General features: G+C 41.2%; 1 long non-coding RNA gene across 3 annotated transcripts in view; it reads left to right on the forward strand.

Annotated features, from left to right (window-relative positions):
• Positions 1-11,325: 11,325 nt before the first annotated feature.
• The window catches only part of LOC114013038 (uncharacterized), a 53,314-nt gene continuing 40,669 nt past the window's right edge, over positions 11,326-23,970 (forward strand). For 2 of the 3 annotated variants that reach the window (XR_008744905.1, XR_003555878.2), the window contains exon 1: positions 11,326-11,667. This is a non-coding gene — a long non-coding RNA (uncharacterized LOC114013038). Of the gene's footprint in view, positions 11,668-12,991; positions 13,148-23,970 lie in introns of all 3 variants that reach the window. The other variant, XR_008744906.1, reaches the window with a different exon arrangement.

A 23,970-nucleotide genomic window follows, 5' to 3' on the forward strand; every position in this document is an offset into this window, starting at 1 on the left:
TTGCCCCCTTTTAGAAACACTGCTAATAATTGCCATTTATTGGAGATACAGCCCTTTTTTTCAGTTTTCAAAATATAGTTTAAAATGCTTGCCATCTTAGAAAGATAATGAAATACAAACAGGAATGCTAGGGTTTGTATCTTAACCTTCATAATCTAAACTTAAAGCAAGTCATAGGCAGCATTGCACACTCATTTGGTGCTTTACATGCAAAATTTCTTAAATTTTTGATATTTAATGTGAAAATTTATTGTATGAGCATCTCTAGCCTTGACAAACTGGATATACAACTGCAAATCTGCAAACTGGAAACCAAAGTCCTCAGCTAGGAATTAAAATATCCTGCTCAGATTCTACATATTCTGATGTAGATACAAGTTAGTCAAGAATATCTGTGCAATCTTTACAAAGTGCAGTGGAGTATTATAGGGGCGAAAGCTTGTTTTTGCTTAATTTTGTATTGAAGGCTTCTTAAGTGGCCAAAAGGCAGTAAGAGAATAAAGAAAGGACAACTGAAATGTCATGGCAACATATCTTTGCCATTGGCAATGGCGGCTGATGATATGCAAATAATTTTTAAGCCACAAGATTACTGGAGGGGCACATTTCTATTATGTCAGCCTTTTCAATGGGCCTGCATTCCTCAATAAATGCATATTTTTAGATAGCATTGTCATTTTCTCTGGCTTCACGTTACAGTCTTTATGGGCTTCATTATAAGGTAAGCTAATTGTGCTGTTACAGTGTGTGTGGCATAAAATTCTGTAGCTGAACTGAAAATTGGACCACGTAGGTTTTTAATCAATAAATTGTGCCTCTCTCCTCATAGGACTTTAAGGAATCTTTAATGTAAGCAGAACATCAAAGGTCAAAGTCTTGCTTCATTAATTGCAACTTCTTTAAAGTAAAAAGCATGGCAATTCTGGCAAGTAAGATCCAGGTTACTCAGTTAGTTGTCTTCAGCTGTAGCTACACAAACTCAGGAATTCTTGGTTTCAAAATATAAACTTTGCTGCAGATCTCTAAGACTGCATACTTCTGCTGGAAATGAGTCAGCCATGCCTTAGTGTATTTGATTTATTAGTCAGAGTGACAATGAGACTTCTGCCCAAGCAAGAACATCAAATTATGTTTTCTAAACTGCCCCTTTTTTGGTCATTTGATATGCGCTATTCTGTACAGGCTCTCCCGTAGTGACTCTAACCTCAGAGTGATCACTGAGTTGAGTCATTGCATCTCTAGTGTAGGCAGCTGGCAAGGTCATATGATCCAGCGTCTGTTTTCAGATTAATAATATCATATAATATAGTTTCTTAGAATCTCTGGGGGTTTTATAATATTTTTTCTTACTGTTTTGCTGGTTCCTTCCTGATGTAGAAATTTTGTTTATAACAAACAGGAAAATCTGTTAGCAAGTTTCATGATGATTCCTTACAAGAACTTCAGTGAAACTAGGAATTCCTATTACAGTTTGACCTACATATATAGCATAAATACTTGTATGGCACAGCTGCTTTCCAAGAACACTTGTGTATTTTGCTCCTAATGATCTCTGTAAGTGGATTTCTCAGTGCACGGATTACTGGAAATTTACATGTTCCAGCGCTGGAAAAGAAAAAACCAGTACCCTTGTTTAATGCCTTCTGAAACAATCTTGAGAAATGAACTGTGGGTAAAAGTCACTTAGTGTTACTGGAACTGTTTTACTAAGACATGTTTTCATTGATGACTTATGTTAACAAATGGAATTTCTGTAGCATTTTCCACTTGCACCTGGGCAGTCCTGCTTTGAGGGCTGCAGCCTGTGTACTGCAATTGTCTACAGGGCTAGTGTAACGTAAAGGTACTGTACTTCACAGGCATTTTTGCACAGAAACATCTTGTGAAGGCACTTTTGAAGTCTAAAGAACAATGTCAGAGCTCTACCCTGAAGAAACATAACTCTGTTCCTTCCTTAGTTAGTGATTTCCCTTCAAAACAGAATAGACTTCTCAGTTACATGATTGTTTTTTGTGGAGATACAAGTGCTTTTTCTCACTCCTTTAAAAAGCATTGTAGACTGCTGCATGCATCCACTTCAGTCTTTCTACTGAAGTTCCTCTCTGCTACTAAAGCACCCTGTCAGGTACCGTACATTTTAGGATAAAGAAGAGTAGGAATAACAACCGAAAAGTCTTTAAGCAAAAGAAGAAAAAGACAGACTATGACTCAAGCTAATAGTTTCGATAGAAATTGGGAGATGCAGAAAATCAGCTGCCCGTGGTAAATATATGAAATTCTTATATTCTAAGGTTTGAAGGTTTTTTTGTACCAATGAGAAACTGTGGATTTCCACTAAAAATATTTTTTCTGCAGGTATATAGATGAGAGTGCCTAAAAACTATTATCTTCAGTGTTTAACACAAAAATTGAATTTATTTCTAGGAAATCAGTGCTTAAGTTAATATCTAATGCTCCAGTGACAGAAAACGTGAAAACCTTCAATCTGCTCTGCTCAGCACACAAACCCAAGAATGGTTCACAGTCTCCCAGTGAGAGGGCTTCACACTATGCCGTATACAACAGCTCTTCGGAAGATATAGCCTAAACAGTATCTCATAGTATTTTTCTGCCTTAGATTCTCAGGAAACCTACTATTATGCCTATTTTTTTGTCTTATTAAACAGGTAAGACATGGAAGGAACAAATTATTTTAAAATCATGAGTTATGCTTAAAAAAAAATATTTAAAAATAAGGCAGCCAATTCAGAATAATGATGAAACAACCTGGATGCTTGTTGCAAATGCAAAGCACCATTTCCTCTGATTCCCAAACACATCCATGCATTTAAGAATCATGTTTCACGTGGGATTTTCTGCCTCTGCCTGAGCTGCTTGTTCTTCAGCAGTGCTGCTTGATTCCTGCCCTGCGACGAGCTGCTCTGCCACCCACCGGCCACTTTATTCCTGATAGAGACAGCATAGTGGAAGAGCAAAACAGCTTTCCTACATGCATCAAAATGGTTATTTGAAGCACACCCACCTCAAGTATCTTTACAGCAGATGAAGCATAATTTCAATAAGGTATCTCTACTTTTCCAAAATGAAGAAGTCTGTGGGACAGAAGACATCTGGCGCTCAGTCTACCTGGATCACATCTGCCCTGGGTACCACTGGGCTGCTGACCTTCCCACACATTTAGATTCATATTTGAGAGAGATTAATATCTTACACTGGCATTAATGACCTGTGCCTTGGAAAGATGAGAGCATTGTTTAGGTATTTCATTGTGGATTGACCTCATAGATATCTAAAGTGAGGCTGCATATGCTAAAATCAAAACTTAGAGGTGAGATGAGGCTTGGGTTCTACTTACCTGCCTGTATGACTTAATACCAAATGCATGAAAAGGAATTTTCACAGACTGGAAAGGCCTTTCTTGCCTTTGCAATCTCTGCATTAATGTCTTCTGGCTGTGTTTTGCATGTTGCAGACCATGTTTTCTTGTCTGTGGGAGCACTAGTGTTAAGTAGCAAAGCCCATTTTTGCACTGCCAGCTCTTCGAATGTTACATTTATGTTTTGAAAATTAAAATACTACTGAAACAGAACTAGTATGCACTTAAAATGTTTTGGAATGCTTCTATATTTTCACATAAAAATGTAAAACCTTGGTTTAACCCCAGCTGGCAGCTAAGTACCACACAGCTGGCCCAGTGGTACTGGGAGGAGAATCAGGAAAAAGGTAAAATTCATGGGTTGAGATAACAACAATTTAATAATTACAAAAATATAACACTAGTAATCATAATAACAATTGTAATGAAAAGGAGAGAGAGGGACAGAAGGATAAAATCCAAAAGGGAAAAAAGCCAAGTGATGTGCAATACGGTTGCTCACCACCCATTGACTGATGCCCAGCCAGTCCCTGAGCAGCAATCAGTCAGCCCTTCAGCCCTGGCCAGCTCCCCCCAGTTTATATACTCAGCATGACGTCATATAGTATAGAATATTCCTTTGGCTAGTTCAGGTCAGCTGTCCTGGATGTGTCCCCTCCCAATTTCTTGTGCCCCTCCAGCCCTCTTGCTGGCAGGACTTCAGAAACTGAAAAGTCCTCAATTTAAAGTAATCACTACTTAGCAACAGCTAAGAACATCAGTGTGTTATCAACATTATTCTCATACTAAATCCAAAACACAGCATTGTACCAGTTACTGAGAAGAAAATTAACCCTATCCAAGCCAAAACCAGGACAAATCTTTTCCCCAGTATTAAAAGCAATCAATAGATCCACAGTTTCTACTTTAACCTGGGAAAGAACATCATCACCACAGATTTTGACTTAATGTAAGGCATAAATGTTACCCCATTATTTCCATGCTCACATGAAAGCATGGTTTTTTATGAAGGACTTCCTATATTCTGCTATGATTATCGAGAGCTATTTCTGTGCCACACATCCAGATAACTCACGGACATCAGATACTCATCCTCCCTTACCACTCAAGCAAGAGTGCTCATTCCTGAATTTATGTTCTGGTCATTATATGAACAGCACTATTAAATAGCACCAAAAATATTCTGCGCTTGTCTTAGATAACCAGTCCTTTGAAGAGACTGTTTCAAAGTACAGCCCCCCACATATGGCTTACACTTCTGTTCTGCTTTTATTACTGAAGCATGGTAAGTCATGTAGTCAAGTATGCAGTCATCCAGCCAACTCAACAGCCTGGTACATCCCTTTTCTTAGAGGGTAGAATAATTACAGTTTCCATAGTCACCAAATTGACCCTTATTTTAAGTGGTTTAAATTCTCCAGGACTAACAGCTAGCTCTGTGTTTCCCTCCTGGAATAATGAAGAGCATGTTGCTTTTAATGATGGTCGTATTAGACGTTCATTCATTGTGTTACCTGGACGCAATTACATTACATCAGTTTCACAAGGTGGAGGGAAAGAGAAGAAAAAGATCAAGATACTGCCACACTCTGATACTATGAACAGGCTATTCATACAAAAAAGAGGTGGAAAAAAAAGTGTAAGTCAGATGTTAGCAGTGATGGGATCCCAGAAGCAGCTTCAACTACCACCAGCTGAGGGACTTTAGTGACTGGAGTATCCTTGCACATTAGCAAATGAGGCACCCACCTGAAGTGTCAGGACCTGCAGCTGTGAATATTGCATCACAAGGGAGTGAAAAGGAGACCTGTACACCCTCCTATCACCCAGTGTCACTGATTAGAGCAGACAATGATTTAGAAACAAGGTTATCTTAGTCCCTGAAGTATTATTCAGTATGGAGGCCCTGCAGCTAATGTCTACCAAAGTGTGATTTATGTAATAGGGCACAACTAGTACTCAATATGCCAAGGGCAGATTTCTGCTAACACATGTGAGGTAAAGGTAAAATATTGAAATACTGAAAAGCCCTGTGATTTTACCACAACAAACCAAAACCAGGGAGAAAATATCATATCATGACATTATCAGGAACAATCAGCAGAGATTTGTGAAGTTTATCTTCACTGACATCTGCTCCCAAGCAGCACCCTTCCTAGGTCATTTGCATTCAGTAATTATCTTACCGCTTCTTAGCTAGATTCAGAAGTTATGCAAATCAGCGTAGAGAAGATACACAATTTTATCAGGTGCTAATTAAGCACCTAGGGTTTACTCCATGGGAATTTTGGCATCAGTGCAGAAGGAACAGAATCAGACTCACTGTTTTTTGTGCTGATGACCTCTGATGAACTGCCTGTGTCAAAATCCCACATTCAGCTACAATAATTAGTATTCTAGATGATCTTTTTGGATCAAGTGTTCATCAGAATAAAATACTGTATCATGTTTCATTATTATGTTTTTAATAAAGGATAGTGTACTATACTAGGTAATACTTTTGTTTGAGACAATGTTTTAGTTGTATCAACACTGGGAGAAGCCTAGCCTCAACTACGGTTCCTAATTCCTGTTTCACCCTTCCTGGCCCCTCAGACAGGTCAGGAACTGGTGCTGGCTGACTGGGCTTGCACTCAGTTACCCACAAACTTTTGCTCTTCAGGTCTGAAGTAAAAGCATCCTTCTAACTGGTGTTAACAACAACCTATGTCAGCTCATAATCACAGACATGGTTACAACATGCGTTAAGCATTCATATTTCCAGTTCAGCACAAAGAACAATCACAGGATTTTATACAGTGAGATGCAGAGAGCTGAAACAATAGGAACACCATATGAGGCAACAGGCAGAAGGGCTTTCTCATTGCAAACGGGCATTAGAGGATTATTTGGCAAGCTGTGTATGCACAGCAAAAAAATGAGGGGAAGAAGCCAGCAGGCAGAAGGAAACAGTTTGGTCCAGGAGGGAAACAGTAAGTGTGCTCCCCAGGGAACAAAATCATGTGGGTGTAGTAAACCACCTACTGATGTTTGTTCCTCTTGTGTTGGAGAGAACTGGGACTTCTGTTTGATCTAGATGCTGGATTTATAGCTGCTCCCCTGTCTCCACCTATGACTGATCACACCTGTATAGACATGGAGCTCCAAAGTGTCTGTAGAAGAGGAAAAGAACTAAATTTCAGCATTTCTGTGCTGTCCAGACTGAATCCACTCATGGCTTCCCTTGTCTATACTTGTACAATCAATTTGTCTTTATAGTTCAGATTATCAGCATCTTGGGGAAGGAGCTGTCAGAGGTATTTTTTTAACAAGCACTATGCCTGCCCATATCACCATGCCAATAATTATAGTTCTGGATTGCTTTCTGTGGGTTGTGTGTCTCAGGCAAAAGTGAAAAGAAATAAATTAGAGGTATTATAGTAGCCGAGATCACAGATTTTGAATGAAGCTGTTGGGCACAGTAATTTAGATTTACATTTCTTAAAAATAGCTGTCAAAGTTATATGTCATTCTGTTAGCACAATGTTTAATTTATCTTTCTGCTCAGCAAGGTTGCCTGGAAACAGGGAAATAGGCTGAGAAATCCCTTTGTGAAAGTGTGGTATCACTTGAGAAATCAATATGACCACTTTATGGCTGCTATTTTTATTCAAAGATTTAGAACCTTTGAGATTAAAAAAACCCAACCAACTTGTAGTAATTTTAAATATACCTGGTACAACTAGCAACTTGGAAGTAGGACTTTGTTCAGCCCCAGCAGTCTGTCACTTTCACAATTATAGTGCACACTGGTATCTCTCCTGGCACAAGTAACAATCACATGCAAGGCAGAGCTTCTCTTGCAATATGCAAACCTAGGACTGAAGGCTGAGTGGCTTCACAGAGAGAAAGCAAGCAAATTATTTTTAATCACAGGCCATGAAATTGCAGCATGAAGTGCAGTAAAAGCATGGAAATATCTATACTTACAGTGTCTGTCCCTAGCAGACAAACTCATTCAAACAATGCTACCGAAGAGACATCCATCTAGGTTTGCTGTCAGCTCATATACTGTTCCGCATTGTGCATGGCTGAGAAGGGCAAGGAGGCAAGGAGAGACAGCAACAGAGAGATGACTGGGGCAGTTATATTAACTGGTCAAGGGGAGAAATGATCATGCAAGATTTTTCAGAAATACAGCTCCATGCTGCAAATCTCTTTATCTGCCTGTGCTGAACTCAATGCTGATGGAAAACACTTGCAAAACACGTGCATCAGTCACTGTAAAAAGCTTTTTGAGATAAACAGCTAGGTTGCAGGATTTCTTCTAATGCAGGGGATTTATCAAAGCTTTTGAATTTTTTCTTTATTGGATTATACAGAAGTTTAAGAACCCAATATACCCGTACTTGTGTGAAAAAACTTCATCTCCCTGGTTATTCCCTTGAAATTCTTGGGACACATGTACAGGTTTAAATGGACTACTTGATTAGGCTCTGTGATGCTTTGCCAGCTGCACCTTGCTACAGGTTTTGCAGACCTACAGGTGACCCCACACCTTGCACCTCCTCTGCCGTGCCCCCCCCCCAAGTTGTACTCTTCTATTTTCCACATTTCTCAGCATCTTGCCTTTGCAGCACAAAACCCGCTGAACTATGAGTACACTGAATATTAAGTTGTGAATGCAATAAGCAGAGGTGGCTGGAAAAGGTTTCAGCAGAGTCTGTTGCACCGTTGTACAGTCTGGACTTGAGACAGATGCAGGCAGAGCAAAAAAGAGTAGAAGACAGTGCCCGCTGGAAGAGCAGGGTGAAAAGTTATATTAAATAATTAATATGATGTGCTTCACCATTCTCATTCTTCAGACTGTCTGTCAGCAGGCTTGTAATTTTCCTGTTAATTTTCTGTGGGGGAAAAAAAACATCCAGGTTGATTTCTGCCAGTGATGTTGTTTGTTATCTGTGGGGACAGAGTGGGCATTCAGTATGCAAACTCAAGGGTTGCACTGGTTGCTTTTGGCTGTTTAAACATGGCATTATTTTCCTGCCACCTTACCTGGAGAATGACATTCGTTAAAGTCTGGTTCTGCTACAACCGAATTTACTCCAGGATACCCTTTGACTTTAATGATATAACAATATCCTGCAGTCATATGCTCAAATCAAATCAGTGCAGCACAGGTACTCACAGTGAAAATCAAAACAAAGCCCCAGAGTAGTTTATTCTCTACATAAATGGATTTTCCTGTCCAAAAGGTTACTTATGCAAAGAAGACATGAAAATAAAATGCATAGGTCATTTCCTGTTCTTTGTTAGATCTGAGTATGAGAAGTATCATTCACTTGTAGCCAAAAGTCCTTTTACAGTTATATATTTAACAGAAAAATCTGACACAACACAGGAAGGCCAAGAGCTGGTATCAAGCAACCTTGAGTTTTGTGGCCTTCAGCTAGAGCTAAGATGACTCAAATAACATAACATGTAATTCCAATAACCCTACAGGGATGCTGTTCAAGAGCAAATGTAAATTATTATGAACTTATGCATCCCTGGAGATTTACTCAAAGAGAATACAGAGATGATTGCCTTTGGGATGAATGAAGGCTGTAGTACTCACTGTGCTATACCCACATGAGCTTCTGTGAGCAAGACATGAAGAATGATGACAACAGAAAGCAGAGAATTGTTCTCAGGAGGGTTCCAAAAAAGCTGCTCCACAGGTGATGCATCGAAGAGGGGTGTTTCCAGGGCAACTTGATTCTATGATGCTCTTGCCACAAACATAAAGTACAGCCCTATAGATGTAGACCTTGGACTTCGGCAGTCTTTTAGTATAGTCTCTGACTGTACACTGCTGTAGCATGGTTTTCAAGAGCAGTTCATTCATAAAGAAAATTCAGCAGCACTAATATGGATACCAGTACATGCACTCTGATGGATGTGGCTTCACTACTGATGCAGTTGTTCGTAAGCTAAGGCGTGCAGGCATACAGGGGAAATTTAAGCATAGGCAGGGCAAGAAACAGACATCAGGAAATGAGTATCATGTCAACAAAACACATGGATTAGAATGTGGGATCTTTTCCAGCAAAATAACCTTAATGGTATTTCATTTACAATTTACGAGTGTGAGGATCACTCTAGGCCTGTATCTTAATAATGTATAATAGAAATGCTAGTACTTCAGGAAGTGGGGTGGGGGTGACAATTATAGTCCTGGCCACCCGAGTTCCACCTCACCCCTGATCAGCTAATACCTTTTAAAACCACACTGTATAGTCTGATTCATTTCTAAAAGCTGGTGTGACTGTATGCTGTAGTTTTACTCCCTGATAGCTCCATTCACTTCACCACAGGGTTACACTCGGAAATCAAGGAGTGCTAATGAAATCCATTCCCTTATTTTGAGACAGAGACAAGAGAAATGGCTACAAAGTAAAACTCAGTGTTTTTTCTATAGTGCCTTGTCTTTATTGCGGTCCACAAGAAGATGGTCACCCACAAAAGCGGCTTTTCAGAGGAGCATTCTAACTATTCAAGCAGAAGGCTTTATTCAGAGGGATCTTTAATTAGCAGTTGTAAAGAAATAGTGGTGTGGAAACTTGCACAAAACACACTCACTCAGGGTTATGATACTGAAAGCAAGGGAGGGACTTGAACAGGAACTTGAACAGTAGGGCAAAAAAAAGGAACGGGGTTAAGAGTAGGAAATTACTGATGAATTTTCAAGATGGCTTGGTTGAGCATTCACTGAAACTAATCTTTGTACGGCCTGCTTAGCCTTCCTAGCCCAGGCATTTTAAGTTGCACACTAGCAGGAAACAGTTTCCTGGCCTGCCTTGCATTTGCAAGTATTTGTTAAGTAGCACAACAGGTGCTTTGCTAATGGCTAAGAACTGCTAAACTTCAGTATCAGTATTAGGTTCTGAACTGATAATTTGTTGTTTGTAAATAAGATGAGGTCTAAGACCTTACTGTGAATTCTCACTGGGCCGATGTTTGCTTGGCCATGTGGCTTTGTCATGTGTGTAGACCATACAGACCACAGAGCCTAAAACTCCCTGGGGGAAAAAAAAATAATCTTACACAAAGAGAAGATGGGTTTCACTGACTTCTTAACCCTCTCTTACATACCTAAGAACAACTTGTCACTGCATTCAGAGTAATTATAGTTGGCCACGTTAACAAAAAATTGCTTTTCTACCTGAGGAAGCCCGATCAAAAAAAACGTTTCAGAGTGCAGGAAGGGTCTTCTTCCTCATTGTGCTTCACAGATACCCCCAAATCTTACTCAACACATTGCTGTAACACAACAACTCTGCAGAAACATAAACTGGTCAGGTTTGAGCTGTGTTTTTTTCACGGGAGGAGGAAAATTAACTACATTTATAGAATTTTCTTCATGTTTTCATCCTTAAAACAGGAGGGAGTCCAGAGGATCTATAAAATAACCTGGAGGGTGATTTATGTGGGGAAGTTCAGAAAGCTGGTACCTCCCTGTGCTTTTCCCCCTTGCTGTTTTATTAAGAAATAGAGAAAACCGAAGGGAAAGCCAAAGACGATGACACCACTTGTGCGGGATGCGCTGCCCTCCTCAGGCAACCTGCCTTGAAAAGCTCGCTGCTGCCTTCAGAACAACCATTACAGCGGGAAAGGCGCCACTCCAAGAAATAACATGAATTTATTTTACCTTGCCAAGACACGACTCGGGACAAAAAGCCGGCCAGCACTGCCACCAGGCCGGTGACGGCTCCTCGCCCCCTGTGAGGACACCTCTACCACAGGGCGGCGGCCTTTGCCGCTCCTCTCGCGGGCGCTAAAATGGCGGCGGGCCAGCCGCGGGGGGGAGCTGCCCTCGCGCGGGCGCCCCCCCGCCCCCCCCGCCCCCCCCCGCCCCCCCCCGCAGGGCGCAGCCCGCGCCACCACGGCGGGCGCGCGGAGGCGGGGCTGTGGAGCTGCCGGGGCGGCGGTCGCGGAGGGTGGTGGCCGTGGCAGCCGCCCCCGCCGCCCCCGCTCCCCCGCCCCTGTGAGCGCCGCTCGGAGCGGCGCCTCCGTCCTTGTGGTGCCGCAGCCACGGACGGGGAGCCTCTTGTGTGTCGGGAAAAGCGCCGCCGAGGCAGCGGTGCTTCACAGTTTGAACCCAGTGCCGTCTGAGAGTCGGTGACTGCGTTTGGCCTGGCCTCAGAAAACCGGTCGCTCCCCAGCCGCTCCCTTGCAGCAGTGAGGGGTTCGACCTGGCCTCAGGAGGGGCTTTGGTGACCCCGGTGGAGCTGCACAGGGACGTCGCTGGTGGGGCAGGTGGGAACGATGGGGTAAAAGTCACGTTAGGATGACTAAAGGGAGTGGGTGGCTTGGTGACGGTACTGAGGCCCTTCTTTTTTTACACCTGGTGGTGTGGCTGGTGTTGCTTTTTCATGCTTGAATGCAAATCTTCTCATGAGCAGGTAGAGCTGCGGGTAACGAATTGCATCACCGGTAAAGAGATGCGCTGCCTTTGCACAGCAATGCATCTCAGAGCCAGGAGAGGTCAGCTCTGTGCCCCTGTAAAAGATGCTGCCTTCAGGTTTTCCTCGGAGAGAAAGGTGAGCTTTGTATTTATGCTTGGAAAAATAATAAATAGGCCAGGGAGATGGCAAAAGGATTCCTCAACTGTTTCATTCGTGCCCCAGATATTTATCCTCCCAGCCCTTTATTACTTTTAATTTTTCTGGACTAGAAAAATCTGTAGCAACTTTTACTTCAAAGTGCAGGGTAAAGCAAATAGTGTAATACCTTGGACAAAATTTGGACCAAACGCTCACCTTGATGAGAGCTGTTGTTATTCTGTACGTATCCTCAGTTAACGCGAGGCATTTTGTCTCTTTGATATAATGCCTTAGCCTGCAGATACATCAGGAGAGGTGCTTATGGGGTGCAAAAGCTAGTATAACTTTTGTTTTTGTATCAGAGGAGCAGAGACAAGCTGAAATACAAGTGGCCACTTTCCCCCAGACTGCAGCCAAAATCAATCATGGTTTTGGACTTTTTGTTTTGTTTTTTGCCTCTTTCCTTCCTATTTATGGGGAGAAACTAATACGCCATATACAATCTAGTGTTGCAATGGCTTTCCCTTGCTGTCTTTTCTGCCTGTGATCTTGGGACCTTGGAAGGTAGTGGTGCACCTCAAATGGTATACGACTATACCCTGTGCATAACAGACAGAATCTTGAGGCACAGAAGAACCCTTATTTTGGACCTGAATTATCAGGCTAGTTGAGCCATATGAACTCAAGTTGTGCATGACACAAATGGTAAGATTTACTTGCAAAAGCACAGCCTTGCAACACTGGCAGCCACCTGCTCTTTTGCAGGCCAAAGGCCCCATGGGACTCACAAGAGACTGCAGCATGTCAGCAGACAGTCCTGCAGTCTTTTCTGGTGGACTCAGCACTTGAGGCTGCTGTAGCAAGAGATGGGAAAGTAGGAAATAGTTTTTATATCCCACTGAGCTCCATCAGATGGGATTACCGGCTGACATCTGCATCCCAACTCAATTGAGTCCAGCCAGCTGGCTGTCAGGCTGTGTCCAACGTGGGGGACAGCCAGTTTGCATGGAAGATTTTGAAGCTCCTCATGTTGTTGCTGTTTCGCCTCCAGGCCTCATCTCTGATTTCTTGCCAGAGCAGGAAGCAAAGCTTCTTCTAGCCCAGTTTTGCAGACCCAAAGAATTCAGGTGAAGATTTCTGATTTTCTCCAGAACTTTGAACTGCCTGTCATGGATTCTGGTGAAGCTACCATTAATGAAAGCTACAGGTATAAATCAAAGATGTGATTCAGAGAGTCAAGTTCTCATTTTGATGCAGTGTAAAGCATCTGTTGTGAATTCAGCACATGTAACCTCTCACTGATGCTAAAAGAAATTAAGTATGTGAAATGGAGAGGGCATGCCACATACATGAACTGAGCAAGCCAACTTATAGTCTCAGTTACACTGATGCAAATGTAAGGTAGTTCATTAACTCTTAGTGGTGTTAGGTTTATACCACTGATATACTCATTTAGTCTACTTTAATAATATATATAAAAATGTGTTTCCATTTCTTGTTAGTGGTTGATCTGAGGCTTGGGAAGCCACCACGTGAGTTTACAGAGCAATCACTACTAATCCACAGAGTGGTGCTGTTGTATTTTGGATGTACTGCAACAGAGTACAGATGTTTCTTTAGCCTGTTTAATTTAGCTAAGCTTTTGTCCAGGTGGCATTGTAACTAAGGACAGAATTTAAACAAAATACTTCACATTTCTTTTCCAGGCATTTAGCCTCTGAACAATAAGGGTTCTGTCCTAATTGCAATTTCATGTATCTGGATTAGTTTTCATGTTTTTCAACTGTGCTCTTGTCATTGTTTGCTATAAGTGAGTATTAGTGTTCTTTGACCTGGTGCAGGATGGGAGAGGGATGTCTGTCCTTCTCAGGTCTTTTGTCCCTCAGCGTATGAGGTAGTGTGGCCACAGATGACAGCTGTGGACTATGCCATATAGCAGGGCTTCCCTCAGTGTGAGGCTTAGCATACAGGACAGCCTAAGTGCAGGAGCCAGGGTAACACCGCTTGCTCACCAAGTAGTGTGTGATAGTCACAGGTGTCCTCTACTATATGCCTGAGTAGAAACAACACAGTTGATACTGGGTCAGACTTCTCTACATTATGCCACCACACGCTCTTGTCTACATTACTCCATGACAGTTTAACTCTGAGAAGAGACTATTTTGATTCCCATGCCCATAAACTCGTAGCCTTTCTGAGGTGATTGCCAGCGACTCCTATCTATACCATTTTGTGCCACTAAATAAATTGGTCTTACTCCATTAGAATTTACTGCAGTCTTGGTTATTGTGGAGAATTAGGCTACTTTTATCTGAATTGTTTATTCATCAGCTACAGGTCACAAAAGTCAGGTTCTTAACTTCTCAGACAAATCATCCCTTGCAGGCCTTTTTGCGCTTTCCTGAATTCTCTCTTCTGTCTTCTTTGACTCCTTGACTGTCGTGCCAAAAAAGCGGGAACTAACTGCTGCTTCACAAAATGATAGGTCTCTTGATTTTTTTTTTTGAGCCTCACTGGTGATCTAGCTTGAATCTTGCCTAGTTACAAAATAACAGAGGAAGTGGAGATATTTTATCTTAGCTATAAGGTACGATTTCAGACAGTTTGGATTTGAGATCTCAATTGATGTGGCCAGCCCTATGGGAATGGCTTTGACCTGGTTTCTAACCAGTGCTCCCTTGGATAGTTTAAAATAATTAGAAGATATTTGTGTAAATGTACTCTGATGGATACATAATATATTATACTGGGGAAAAATAATTGCAATTCGACGAAGGATAAAGGATGAAATGAGACTAGCTCTGCTAAGAACAGAGATAGTTTATCCTTGTTTGAGAAATCAAGAGCAGATTCTGTACAGAGAATCTATATCGTTTCACAGGAGAATTGTCTTGTTTAATGTCTGCATGTGCAGCTTTAATACATAAGAGGCTTTCAGGGTATATTGCAAAACATTGATGAAAATAGAACACATTGCTAATAGAACACTTGGTTAATGTGGATGATGGTCTGGTAATCTCTTATCTCTGCATGCAGCATATACAAGGCTTAATTCATAAAGGCTGATTCTGTCATTCTTTCTCTGCTTAAACTTATTTTAATATATACTTCCATATCCAATTCTTGACCGTTTTACCTATGTAGCTTAAAGTGTGTGTCACAGATTTATTACAACACGCATTACAGAAATTTTGTCAGCAGCAAGTTGTGAAAAAGCTTTATTTTGAACAGTAGTTTCTTTAGCTACATGCTCGCAAGATGCCTGCCACTGCTCCGTGAGATGCTGTTTTCAGTTGCCAGAAAGTTCACAGCTTTCAGAGGAAACATTTTCCATGTTATGTATCTGCTTTGGGCTGATATGTATCTATACAGTTTAAGCTCAAATAGTTCTGCCATTTCTGGGAACGTGTACAGGAAGATAAACAAATTCTTTGTTGTTGTTGAGAAGACCTGTGTGCTTTGTAGAAAAGTTTTTGATGTGATGGGGAGATTGCTCTTTTGCCAGCTGGTGCTTTTTCTAGCCTGCACAAACATACCTCTGTCTGGCCAGGCTGCAACTTTTGAAAAACTTGATTTGTAGGTGCTCAGTAAAAGATTTTCCAGAGCACAGAGATAGATTTAGCCTAGATATCTTGCTTGTAGGATGCTACATCCTCTCTCACTCCTTTCCAGCTGCCCTGTACACCAGTCCCACAGAATGGCAGGGAATACTTATTTCAGGATGAGCATTTTTCAGTATTTGTTCCCACTGTGTATGTGGAGGGCCTCTTCCAGGTTAGGTATTAGAAGAGGTGGTAGACTGGGGCAGGGACAACCCTCACCACTGTTTGAGAAAGGGAGAGCTTCAAGGCAAAGCAGCATAAAGAGCTTGTTAACCACTTGCCCAGGTAGAAAATGCTTCCTACCAGAACTTGCAATAGAATGTGGGACTTCCAGTCAGCATCTTCCTCCACAGCCAGGAAACAGCTTTGAAATCCACTGGCAAAATATGTTTCATATTTTCCTTCACTGACTAATCCAGTTTAAGGTTAACAATTCACATGAATAAGCAAGTGCTCATTTAGCTCAAACTAAGTATCTGTATAGCCTGGAATTTCTGCTTTTTCAGTAAAAAAGTAAAGTTAATAACATTAAAATAAATTTAATGCTCTGAAGTTAAGCACTCCAGATTTGTGATGTGAAGTCATTAGTCTCCTTGCCTTATTTCCTATGAGTCCTCCAGATTCTATAACAAATAATCCAGGGATTCTGGAGACAGCAGTGTTATTTACTGGATAGCTTTCCTACGCTCTCAGACTGTCTGTTCTCCACAAGCATTTTGCAGAGGCTGTTTGGAAAAATAGGACGTACTCATGTACTTAAAAACAGCAGGATAGCATATGCACAAAGGGGCCAAGTTTCAACAACCATAGTATTCTTAGCTCCTAACTGAAGTTTTAGACCGCACAGTGATTTTGCTTAGCTTAATACAGCTTCAGAAAGGGAGAAGCTGTAAGATTAACTGAAGAAACCAAAACACTGAAACAGGATAAATCTTACCTTGTTTGAAGAGAAAGTAAGCCAAGTATCAGAGCCTTCTTAGCTGGGGAAATGGTGAGATTTGAACAGTTTTCTGCCTTTAAATGTTTATTCAGTTTCCTGTAAGTTCCATTTTGTTTTCTTTTTCCCTTGGTTGCATATCATGAACTCAACAGTTGCAATTTTACAGAAAGTTAAGGACCGAATTGTTTGTAAGTACTTAAGTTTAGGAAATGGCCAGTGCAAAAAAGCGTGCATCTGTTTCAAGTGACAACAAGGCATTTGGCACTGACCAGTTCCTGGAGGTTTGGGGCTACAGTTTTTGCAGACACAACTCCATTGACTCCCCTGAATAAGCCAAATACACTCCAACTGTTTTTACTTGCTTTCCCTTCATGATGGAATTTGGCGTGCCTGTGTCTCTGTTCCTGTGGGGCTCTGACACATACTGGTGCGAAGCCCAAGGATTGCAGGTGTAGAGTGTTGTACATAATTGAGCAGGGTTAAACAGTGACAGCAATTCTCTGTAAGCTGTTACATTTCTTAATTTTATGGTCATCTCTTGAATTGGGTAAATATATCTATGATTGTGTTCCATGTAGCCTTTTAACAAAGACGTAAAGAAAGAACTATTTTCTGGCCTTTTAAGCATTCCCACTTTCCCATTCCTAAACACTACTCGGAATCAGTGAGAGTATCTTTGGAACCATTTAATCTATGCAGCAATTAGGCTTTGTTATTAGTGAATGGCTAAATTTACATGCCCACCAGCATTCTTTTTAACACTGGTAGCCTGAATTAGAGAAAGCCTGACAGTTCTGCAATGTAAAACTCATGGTTTAGTGTCCCCCTTCTAAAGAAAAAGGCCCCATGGCCTCTTCTTCCTTGTGCGCCTTTTCTGTCTGCATGTTAGCCAGGTGACATTTGTTTGAAAACAGAGTCCTTTGGGGAAAATTCCCATTTTTGCATAGGACAGGACAGCAAATAAGGAAGTGGCTGGAGATCAGTCTGTTTTGCTTCACTGTTTTTCACAAATTGTTAATTCTTTTTTTGGATGATTTTGCATAAGTATTAACATTTGCTGTGGAAATTTAGTGAGCTTGTCTGAGGATAAAGGGCAATACTCTGTATGTTCTGCTTTGTTGGTTTTTTTGCAGAAGAATGTGCCCAGTTACGTATCGGGTAGATTCACCTATGAGACTGTCTCATGGTACCCGTTGCATTTCCCTGTGGCAGTCTGGACCTTCTCTACTTTGGATTTGTAATAAAGGCAGGTGGTGTCACTGTCACACACTCTTTCTCAGGTCTCTTCCGGGACAGAGGAAGTAACCTTGGAGGTGCACTGGGGAAACAGTGATGTAGTGCAATTTAATTTTCTTGAAGGCAGAGGCCTTTTGTTTCAATGAAGGTAGAAATGGCTCTGAAAACATCTAGAGGGGAATTGGGATAGGATTTAGTTTCTGAAGAATGTGTGAAGACATGCAGTTGCTTTCAGAAGGTAATGGGCTTTCTGAGAAAGCAGTATTTCAGGATTGTGTTTGTTTTGTCTGGCTGGGTTAAGAACTTGATGCCTAAAAGGGGAAAAGGAAGAAGTATTCAACAGGAGCTCAGCTGAAGGATGCATGAGGATAAAGGAAGTCATGCAGAGGAGATGCAGTCAATAACTTTTTTTTTTTTTTTGGTGACAAATTGATATGCTCTTACACTTACTGGGATCCCACCTTCTCCTTGCCAATTGCCAGGACTTGTGTGTGGGCTCTTTCCATGCTGTCAGTTACCATACTTCATTAATGACCCTTAAGAGTCTAACATTAACACCTGTTTGTGGTAATTTCCTGTCACTGTTTACTCTCCCAGATGGTACAAATACAATATGCCCAGTGTGTTAGGCATTTGTCAGTAATATACTCTCTGCCAGCTAAATGCCATTCATTTTGAATTTGACAGTCATTTCATAGCCTGAAGAGTCTGTCCTCTAAGTCAAAAGCAGAAATCGTAGACAGATCTTAGATTCTCACAGTAAATAGGAAAGAAAGAGCCCAATTGTTTGTCCTTCGTCGTACAGTTTATTTTCTTGTACCAAAAGGGTAGAACTGAGGAAAAGCAGCAACTTAAAATCTAAATGAGTGCGTAAGACTGAGACGGGTGGCTGCAGTGCAGTTGGATAGGGTGCACTCATGTGATCCTGAACCTGTTATTTCATGAACAGAAGAAAATATGTGACTTTGTTCTGATGACTGAAAGCCACAGATATTGGAAGATTTTGCTGCAGAGAAGAATGTGGTTTCCACATCTTGAATTAAGTCTTGCTGTTGCCTTGGGAAGATATTTAAAGAAGCAACCAGAAGGCTGATAAACAGTGTTTCTGGAGTGCTCTGAGAAGTCATCCAACACTGGCCAAAATATTCTGTGTGTCATGCATGGCTTTGATTTCCAGCTCTCCTGGAGCAGGGAACATTTTTTTTTTTTTCTAGCACTGTAATGTACCATGTCCATTTCCACTTCTAGGAAAATGTTTTATATTGATACCAATAAGAAAACCATATTGATGCCAACTATCTTGGCTTTATCAGAAATAAAAAAAGTTACAGACACACACATTTGTGAATTTTGAGCCCAATAGGCAAAAGTCTAAAAGATGATTAAGTGAATACCTCTGCTAACCCATAGACCAGTTGTTCACTACAATCATTACTATCTAAATTGCTACATCCTGCACAGGAAAGGTCAAATCGGGTGCTCGTGCCAATGGAGAGCATATAGACACATTCTTCCAGGTCAGATGGTGTTATTTAGAGGCTGAATCCCTGACAGCTGTGCCTCAATAACAGAGATGGTGGTAAAGCATTTATCTCTTTTCCACACAGGCAAATATCCAAAGCTCATTATTTTACAGGACCAAGCAAAACAAAGCCCTTGTGGAGCTGTGAATGCATTCAATTATTGTTGAGGTCTTTAACATGGTGCATGTCTGGCTGTTGTGTGTGTGTATAAATGCTAAAGTCAATTAAGAATGCAAGCCATTTTTTAGCTAAATAATCAGGACAATTTAAGAGGCAGATTTTGAGTACTGTTTCTTTGCTCATAAAACCTTACACATCTGAGCGAATATAATCTTACTCACTCATCAGCTTCTGCCAGGAGATGATGGATAATTTGTCAGTAATCCCCTCAAACCTGGACACTGGGTTCTTGTAAGTAAAAAAGTTCTGAGAGGAGATAAAGAGCAAGGCAAAATCTGCAGCTTGAGAAAAGCCCCTGAGGAGTCAGCAACTGAGGGATCAATGAGAGGCCATCTCCCCCCCAGGCTATTAGAGCAGAGAAGGTTTTTTAATACAAGGAATCTATATCACAAATAGGTAATAGTCCATTTTACATTTCAGTGCTGCACCAACATTATCCCCAACATGCTGGGGAAGGTAGCTTATGAGTAAGGGGACCCAACTGAGCAACCATTGCCTTTGTTCTCTTTGTCATATTGGAGTCTCATATCTTGGAAACAATCTTCAGGCTTTTGTGGATGTGGAATATGGCTGCAGTATGCCATGGAGCAAACTTATGATTAAAGATTTTACTGTAGGTCTTACCAGCCTTGATATCCAAAACTTCTGTCAGTTTGTATGAAAAGCAACCCCTTCCTTTTTTTTTTTTTTTTTTTTGGTTTTATGTGTTGGCAAAGTCATGCATTGCAACACTGTAGTGGCCACAGTGCACTGCTTAAGAAGATGAAAGGAGTCAAAAAGACAAAGAGAGACAGAAAAGCTCGGGGGTATCTGGCTTCAATGGTAATGATTATGATCTGAAGCTTCTTTTGTTCCCTGCATCCCTCCCTTTGATGCCCTTCAGTGAGGTGGGTATGATAAGAGAGATTACCTCTAAATTCAGATAGTTTTTGCATGCTGTTTTATGTGTGCTTCTACAATCACCACTGGATACCTTTAACAACAATGGGCAGCAAAGAGCAGGGAGGAGATAAAAACACACCTAGGACATGCTTTGGGTTTTGGAATTGCCAAACAGCTGACTCAAAAGTTGACTTTTTCAATCCAGCCAGCCAGTAAAGGCTGGTTTATTTTGGAAGTGGCCTTCTTCTTCACTGTAACTCCCCACTGATAACTGAGGTTTAGTTTCCAATATCAGAAGATGTTTGTTTTTCTGGTTGTATGGTAAAGAGCAAGACTGAGTTTTGAGGCCCAGGCTCAGATTCAAAGGGTCAGAGTGGCTCCCTATGTATGAAGAAGCTGAGGTTTCTAGCATTGCTGGAGGGGGCTATGCAGTCCAGAGCAAGCCTCCCTCATCACAAATGTTGGGTAACAACTACTAGAACATATTTAATGCTCTTGAAAGCTTTGTTCAGTATGGGACTTAAAAACTGGAATCCTTCAGCAGTGCCTGGGCCACAAATTTTCTGAACAGCTCAAGGATGGTTTCTGCAGTACTGGCAGCCCTGCAAGCTCAAGCAGGGTGCTGGAGAGCCTGCTGTGTTCTTTCTACCTCCTTTATCACTATCAGTCATAAAAACTAAGTAGTTGGGAATTAGATGACAATTTAAGTGCTGATAAATATTGAGGAATAATGGAATATGTCTGGCTTCTCTTAAAACTGTGATGAGATGGCTGAGATAACAGGATTAAGTGTGTATTTGCATGTGTGTGTATGTATATGTATTCACAAAACAACAGGACTAAAAGTATAGGCGGAAATAAATGCATTTGTGAGAGATATTTCTCTCTTTTCAACTTGCGTTAGCATTTAGAAGTGCATACAGAACGACCTTTACAGGTGTGCTTGATCAATCTGTTCTCTACCTCAAACAAATCTCTTACCTGACTTTGGAAAAAGTACACCAAATCTCATAGGGGCACAGAGCCTGAGCAGAAAAATTTGGAACCATGTCTGCTATTCATTCTTTTGAGCAATATTCATAGAGAGCTATGGAAACTGTGTGGGATTCTAAATCTTCCTCTACAAGTTGACCAACAAATAATAAATGAGACATTCTTGTGTCAATAGTGGAGAGCTCGCTCTCTCTGTCTCTCAGGCATGCTGTTGTCAATGTGTGCTCAGGGCAGTCTGCATGACAGTTGTTAATATTAGGAAGAAAGCTCAGAGCACTGTCTGTAGTCTTGGGCAGATGGAGCATCCTAAAAGATGCTTTACTTCAGTCCAGGCAGTATTTAGCCTGGACATTAGTTTGTGAGCTTAGTGTCAAGAACACATCTCAGTACAGAACTAGAATTTTCCAGATGTCAAAGCCCATTTGCACAAGTTTGAATCCTTTTTATTTTTAAACACTGCTCCATTGCTTTCTTGCTCTATATGATACCTTTTTTATTGGCAGCAAATGTGATCACTTTGAATACACTGTTATATATAGTTTTAATTACGTCTTTGTACTTTGATTTATGTGAATAACACGTTCAGCATGATCCTGTGTCACAGACTATCATCAAAATAGATTTCCCTCTAGAGAGTCTTTGGCTTGGCTATAACAACAGATATTTTTTCTCAAAAATATTAAGGAGATTCATTAAAGACAAGGCTAGAAAGGAGAGAGAAGTTCCTCAGTTTTCAGTGCAGGTAGACCACTAAAAGTTTCGGAGTAGGTTTCTCTTAATACTGATGAAGGTTTAATTCTTGAACAAGAATTGCTATTCTGTCTGACTCTAAAAGAACTTGCATTACTGTTCCTGAGCCATATGCTGTCTTTACAGCCTGTATGCGCTTTTGTGTATGTGTATACCTGCTGCTACCAAATTGCACTGCCCCAAAAGCAGCCTATACTCTATAGCAGTATATGCTATGAAATTCAGGTGGAACATTCCCAGCTACTGGGAGGTTGCTTCTGGTCAGAGAGTGTTCCTTGCCATGGATTTGGCCTATTCCAGCTAGTGGTGGCCACAGGCTGTTCCTGAACACAGCTCAGCAACTCAAAAGGCCTAGGCCTAGGGACCGTTTCCACCAGACTGTGCATATGTACTTGAATTCTGCAGAATTGGGCTGTTCTGTTCCCGTTCAGTGCCTGGGAATGGCACTGGGTGTGTACGATTTAGCCCAAAATGATACATTCACAGTCAGGCTCGATACGACTAACTGCCCCTATACGTGAAGAGGTAAGAGCCTTATGACTGCTGTTAATTGTAATCATAACTTTGTCTGCCACGGTATGTCCCTGATACTCCTTTTTCCCATATTCAAATGCACAAACCAGGGGAAGACTCCTAAGGAAGACAAGGGTTGTTTTTGCCTGGGCTGCAGCATTGTTCTGTACCTTGGCTGTTCACAGAGCATTTCCGAGCATAAGCAGCTCGTTCAGGTGCAGGCTGCACACTGCACTTGTGCATTTGGAGTTAACCCAACCTGCCTATTCTGGCATTGTGATACAGAATAAAGAAAAGGCAACCCATGTCATTATACAGAATATCAACTATTGCCAGCAGCGTCAGCTGAATATCCAACATTGACCAGATTTCTGAAGGGCTGAACACCTGATAAGCCCTTTTTTATGTAAATGCCTGCTAGTGGACTCTCAGGCCTTTCAGGCTGTAAATTTGGTTCCTCAGACCTGGTCTTTGTGCATCTGTTTTTGAAAATCTGTGTTTTCTGGGTGTGGTTTGTTTAAAATAAAACGCTTTTCTTCCTTAAGATGCTTCCTAGAGCTGTGGGGTAACCCTCCTTTTTCTGCTTTCTGCCTGGAATTTATCTGAGATTACAGCCTAGAGAAGGTCTTTAGTAGGGCTGCTCATGCCAAGGAAATGATTAATAAAGGGCTGATAAATTCTTTACAAAGACCTGATCCCTGTAGATCACAGGGTGACTGTCTTCATAGGCATGATGGTGTACTCAGGAGTCATGGTAGAGACAACTGCCTTCTTTATCCATCCTTTTCTTCTCTGAAATCTTCAAGACTTCATACTGCTGTTAATCTCTTGTTAGTCAGAATTATAACTTTCAAGTTATTACTGCCCTTGTTGGTGAGATCTTCCCAGGCATTATTGAACTGGGTTTTGGGATGGACAAGGAAATAGGCACTAACATCTTGCCTGCATCTCTGTTTTAGCTGGTTCTGTAAAGTCTCAGTGCATGGAGTTAACCAGTGTCCCCATCAAAGTGTTTTATCTCCAAAACTTTCTCACCTACACAAGATTCTTCACTGGTGAATCTCAGGTATCTCAGATATGACTGAGACTGGAAAAAAACATTCCTCAATAAAGGAAATAATCACCTTAACTACAAAAGAACTAGTGCCTCCTTATACCATTTACAAGTTTTTCCGTGCCAAAGCTCCATGAAGATTTCAAAGAGAAACAGACCTTTTTCACAGAGACATCTTCTGTCCAAAAATGAAGTTAAACAATGAGACCTTTTAAAATGAATTGGTATTCACTGAAATTAATTTATTCCCTTGGGAGAAAGGCCAATCAGCTAAAGGATTTTTTTTGTCTGTATGTAAAAATGAAGATAGTAAAGTCTAATTTGCTTTGCAGGAATGATGTGCCTTTAATTATCCCT

This window comes from Falco peregrinus, chromosome Z (genome assembly GCF_023634155.1).
Source record: "Falco peregrinus isolate bFalPer1 chromosome Z, bFalPer1.pri, whole genome shotgun sequence".
Classification (NCBI taxonomy): domain Eukaryota; kingdom Metazoa; phylum Chordata; class Aves; order Falconiformes; family Falconidae; genus Falco; species Falco peregrinus.